This window comes from Anneissia japonica, unplaced genomic scaffold (assembly GCF_011630105.1).
Source record: "Anneissia japonica isolate Jap-2015-1 unplaced genomic scaffold, ASM1163010v1 scaffold287726_len2788222_cov184, whole genome shotgun sequence".
NCBI classification, from domain to species: domain Eukaryota; kingdom Metazoa; phylum Echinodermata; class Crinoidea; order Comatulida; family Comatulidae; genus Anneissia; species Anneissia japonica.
Genome location: NW_022705125.1, coordinates 231,034 through 236,883, shown reverse-complemented (window position 1 = coordinate 236,883; position 5,850 = coordinate 231,034). Strand labels below are relative to the sequence as shown.

Here is a 5,850-nt window from a genome sequence, read left to right as displayed (position 1 = left end):
GTAAGTTACTTGATGAATTAACGTTTTTTCAAACACCATCAAATTCTGAAAATTTGAACTAATTTCGAAAAATAGGACGCCCTCTCCTAGGCGAAATTCGACACGATTTTTCCAGTGGCTTTCCTACTGTATTATTTAAAAGTCAGTACAGACACGACAAGGCATGTAAATAGGTTCATGGCCCGGTTGCGAATAAACTTTAGTGATTACATCTCGTGACCCCCGGTCAAGCTTGGGTGTGTACGTTTCGGTCTGCACAGCTATGGGCGAGAACTAGGCCTTTTCGTAGGCCAATTTGCTTAAATTCGAATTTAATTCGAATGGCACAATATTATATCCCACAGTTCAGAAAATGTGTGTTTACCAAGTCTGACTCAAACATTTTATTAACCAAAATGCCGTGGAGTGAATAGTGATGGATATCAAATCCTAGATTTAAGCATGTTTTAAAAAAAGTAAAAATAAAACAAATCACAATCGACCATTCTGATTTCCAAATTCCACTACCTTTGTGATAATTTTTAGCTTAATTTTAATGAATGTCAATTGAATATGCAGTCCCAAACAAAAAGAAATTTAAAATGAGGTTCTACCGAGACTTGAACTCGGATCGCTGGATTCAAAGTCCAAAGTGCTAACCATTACACCATAGAACCGACAGATGTTGGCTGTTGTGCAACTTTAGGCCTAGATTTAACACTCTCACAAGGGGAGGCTTGACCCGGCCATACAAGACTTTATGAGAAATTATATCAATAACAAAATCATCAACATTAAATATGGTTTTAAGGTTACTAAATCTCGCTTGAAAAATGTTCACAGTCGCCAGCAAAAAAAAAATCGCTGAATTCAGAGTCCAAAGTACGGCTAATCAATACACACCATAGAACCGACGAAGAACCGACAATGTGAACATAATTATGTGCAACAATTTGGCCTAATTTTACTCAATACGAATCTTCAAAATGTGCCTGGCTTTGTCTCTCTCCAGAGTTACCGGGTATGTTTTTGTTTTATTTTGTCAATCTTATTGCTCTGTTTCTTCTAGGAATTAGTATGTTTTTGTTTTATTTAGTCAAAAGAACTTTAAACAGTCGCGAAAAGATTATAAAAAAAAACCCCGAATGTTCTACCGAGATTTGAACTCGGATCGCTGGATTCCAAGTCCAAAATGCTAACCATGACACCTAGAACCGAGAGATGTTGGCAATGACGTATGTAGGAATTCTGAAAAGAGCAAGATGATGTGAGTTAGTGGGAAAGAATGTAGAGTGGTGGTAAGGGTGTCTTTGATGATTAACAGGGGGAGGGGAATAGGTCGTAAAATAAGGTGATATGAGGTGACTGAACTTATTTTTTTTGCCTCCGACACATTGGTGTGGGGAAAGACCGGGGCGCGAGCGTTTTTGGAGTCTAGATACGCCCTTGGATGTCAACATCTGTGCAACCATTTCCTCCATAGTGCAACATAATTTTACTCAATCTTGTTTGAAAAATGTATATATCCGCCAAACTAAAAATAAAAAATAAGGTAAGGTTCTACCGAGATTTGAACTCGGATCGCTGGATTCAAAGTCCAAAGTGCTAACCATTACACCATAGAACCGACAGACGCATTGGCAATGACGTATGTAAGAGTTCTGAAAATAGGGAGCTGATGTGAGTGGGTGGGGAAAGGTGGAGTGGTGTTGGGGGTGCCCTTGAGGATTAAGTGAGGGGAAGTAGGTCGCAAAATAAGATAATATGAGGTGACTTTTCATTTCATTCATTTCATTTCATTTATTTGTCTCAAACAATTAAAATGTACATAAACAGAAACGGCAAAGAAATCACAAAAGTACAAAAAAAGAGACAGGACACTCCAAAAGTAAAATCAATCACTGTTGAGTGGAGGCATTTCACGAGAAAAACACAAATACTTGCAATATAAAATTCTTCAAAAAGATAAAAAATCGAAAGATAAATATTGAAATATAGAAAAATGTGTAAAAATCAATAAATGAGCAAATTTAATTTGAAAGTTATTTAGAGATATAAAAATATTCAGATAAGCATTAAAAATTATCTTAAAATATTCAATGTAAAAATGTCAAACAAATCATCAAAAATTACATTGCACTTAAAATATATAAAACAAGATTAATTACAATATTTAAGAAGAATGAGGTTAAAAATATAAAAAGTGCTGTAAAAATTTAAAAATTAATTTCAATAATTAAGAGTTAGCGTAATGTCTATTCAGATTGTTAAGAAAATATTGGTAAATAGTATTAAGGAGAGAATTTCGGAGGTCAGCAGGTAATGTCTCCCATATTCTAGGAAATGAATTAAAAATTGAGTACAGTATTTAAAAGTATTTGTCCTGGCTAAAGAATGGGAAAATTTAAGATTGTCTGTATGCCGCGCATTAATAGAAATATATGAGAAGATGTCAAGGTGAAAGAAGATGTAAGGTGACTTGAACTTGATTTTTTTTTACCTCGGACATTGGTGTGGGGCGAGACCGGGGCGCGACTTACTGGGGCGCGACCGGTTTTGGGGTCCTAGATACGTTATGCCATTGGATGTCAACATCTCTTTTGCACAATCTTGTTTGAAAAATGTATATAGCCGCCAAATGAAAATAATAATAAAAAACAAAAGGTTCTACCGAGACTTGAACTCGGATCGCTGGATTCAAAGTCCAAAGTGCTAACCATTACACCATAGAACCAACACATGTCCACTATTGGCTACCAGTAGTATTTTTTTTTTTCTAACGTAGGCCTATTCATTACTAATCCGTGATGTTCGTTTGGAAATAATCATGTTACAAATAATTTAATTTTGATTTAATCATTTACCTTGCTCACAAACTATAAATACTTGCATTTTCAACTTATTCTGTGTTCAATGAAATGAATGTAAGGTACATTGGTAAGTAAACTGTTCAATAGGCGCCTACTTTGTGACCTTAATCTTATCTTATGTCTCATTGTCATTGTTTTTTTAATATTTATATTTTGGTAACTGAACTGTTTATTAGTTTTTAACTTAAATTAGTTTCTCCTGAGCTTGCTTTTTATTATATATGTTTTTGTATCGTATTTCAATATTCTGAGGTCTATTCTTGTATTTTATATGCATTTATACCCGAACTATTATAAAATAAAAAATAATTTAATATTGTATGGAAATAAATAAAAACCATAGGCCTATACCTATCAGTATTCACATAGCCTGTTCCTGAATACCGTAATTAAACATGGGGGAGGAGCAGAAATTCATATAATTGTAACCACAAGACCTAGCCTGACAATACAACTATGATGCCTACAAACGGTATGCCGTAACCAGCTATTGGGACAGTTGGGATAGTCCCAACAATTTTCTAGTGGGCCCACAAAGAAAGGGTCCACATTTTTTTAAAAATGGATCCAAGTTATGCAATTTTATGCATGAGTCCACTTTTTGAAAAATGGGTTCAGATTTCTTATAATTTAGCCTAAAATGGGTAAACTTTTAAGAAAATGGGTCCAATCGGATTTTTCACATTTTCCGTAAAATGGGTTAACTTTTAAGAAATGGGTCCACATTATTTGATTTTACGCGTAAAGTGGGTCCCCCCTGATGTTATTGTTCTGCACAGTTTGAAAATCCTGGCTACGGCATTGCCATGTCATGTGTCTTGCTGAAACCATGAAGCTCTGCTGTAGCTTAATGTCTAATTGACATGTTTTATTTGATCGGAATACTATTTTATATAGTAAAACAATTCAAATGGAATTCCAGTTTGCAGAGTTAAATCTTTGACAACAGGCCATCTGACATTTTGCTCATCCGTATGATTTCGAAACGTATGGACAGATGGTGATTTTAAGTAATTAAAGGCATTTGGGCCTATTGATTAATTTTGTTCTATTTTCTCTATGGTCTAAGTTACGCACTTTAATTCGTGATATGAATGGTCGCATTTGCAACAGATTTTTGGTGTTGAGAGAACTGATCTCATATTTAATAAGAGAAATCACGTCGCTACATTGTAATTTGAGTTAAGTTCACTTCATCTTTCGTCAGACCGCCAGACCAATCTCAAACTGAAGCGTTCAAAGAGAACGCACTGTTATTGCATTTTGACTACATGACTTTTGGTGGTATAAAACGGATTCATTGATGAATGAATTATGGGTGAATTACTCCGACTTGCCCAACAAGAACTCAATTGAACCCGCCTGTGGATGGTTCATCGGATAATTAGGTAAAGACAAGGAATACTGTACATCCTTTGTAATAAGATAGAACACTGGCTTAAGAGAATATTGTGGATTTCAACAAAGAAACAGTCAGAAACCTCTAGGCCTAGACATTTACATTTTAGATTATGAGAGCTGGTCCGTGTATTTGTAGCTAATTTATGACCAGCGTGTTAATGAATAATAAATAGTTACAGAAATTTTAGTTGATGCATAACCAGAGAGATGATGTGAATACTCAACGTTAATACTGTACTATCAGTTTAGTACGGTATGCTACTCAGTGGCGGCGGTTCGTGGGAAAGCCGTGAGAAGGGTGGCGCCAGTGGTAGGGGGAGGGAGGCAGGGCCTCGTTGGGGAGAGTTCACCCCCGTCGGGGAGAAAAACCACAATTTGTCGGGGAGAAAAAAATTCCAAAAAATTATATGTATTTTCTACATATTAATAGACTCTAAAATTGATTAAATAAGCATTTGAAACCCCTAAATTGTCATATTTTCGGGGGAGGGGGGGCTACGTTCGACAGGTTTTAGCGACGCCCGACCACGCCCACTTTTTTCTCGTCGGGGACATCAACACCCACGTCGGGAACCTTGTACCCCCGTCGGGGAAATCCTGGCGCCGCCACTGATGCGACTCCATCTAACTCATGATTACCTTAGGGGTTTTTCCATTTCAAACGGTTGTGGTTCCTTTATATGGCACTGACTATGGCAAAGTCTACAGAAGGTCTTTGTGTCTGATAGGCCTACAGTGTGCAATTTTTCTATTTCAGTAGTGACAGATTAAAAGAGAAATCATAATATAGTTTAGTTAAAATTTCTTATTTATTTTAATTTATCAAACGTATGGCAGACAGTTCCTGAGCGTTTGTTAGTATTAGTATTTAGTATTAGTATTAGTATTTAGATACGCTATTCATAGAAAACTATATCATAGCGTTTACAGAGTTGAATAATGATTTGAAGCAATAAGCTCAAGTTAATTTTGAAAAAAGATATGTTTTCAGTAGTTTTTTAAAAGATTCAACATTATTTGTTGTTTTAATAACTGTAGGGAATTTATTCCATTCTATGGCTGCTGTTACACTAAAGGAACGATCACCTGATCTACTATGAACTAAGGGGCATGAAAGGCGAAAAGGGTCTGATTCAGAGCGAAGATTTGGTCGTAATGTATGATGAACTTTTAAACAACTACTGAAGTATATTGGTGCTTGATCATTGAAAAATTTATCATTGAAAAATTTAAACACAAATAAAAGAATTTTAAATAAAATGCGTTCTTTGATGGGTAGCCAGTGAAGAGAATTAATCAGTTGTCTGGCATCACTACGTCTGTTTTCACGATATATGAGACGTGCAGACCGATTCTGAAGACTTCGTAGTTTCCTAATGTGTGCTGGGTAACCCTGTAAGGATTCCATTACAATAATTTAGTCTAGAGAGTACATGACTTCTCACTGCATGGTTACATGCGTCTTTAGTAATGTACTTTCTAATCCGTGATACATTTTTTCAATTGAAATCGTACAGATTTACAAATATTTTCAATGTGATTTGACATTGACATATTACAATCAAGATAAACACCAAGATTTTTTATAGATGTGGACGGT

At 35.5% G+C, this 5,850-nt stretch overlaps 1 protein-coding gene and 3 non-coding genes across 4 annotated transcripts in view; all 4 read right to left on the bottom strand.

Annotated features, from left to right (window-relative positions):
- LOC117105342 overlaps positions 1–5,850 on the bottom strand; it is a 25,840-nt gene that overhangs the window by 10,691 nt on the left and 9,299 nt on the right. The window lies entirely within an intron of this gene.
- Trnaq-uug lies at positions 585–656 on the bottom strand. Its single transcript has one exon. It is a non-coding gene; the product is annotated as a tRNA-Gln (tRNA).
- Trnaq-uug lies at positions 1,535–1,606 on the bottom strand. Its single transcript has one exon. It is a non-coding gene; the product is annotated as a tRNA-Gln (tRNA).
- On the bottom strand, positions 2,642–2,713 carry Trnaq-uug. Its single transcript has one exon. It is a non-coding gene; the product is annotated as a tRNA-Gln (tRNA).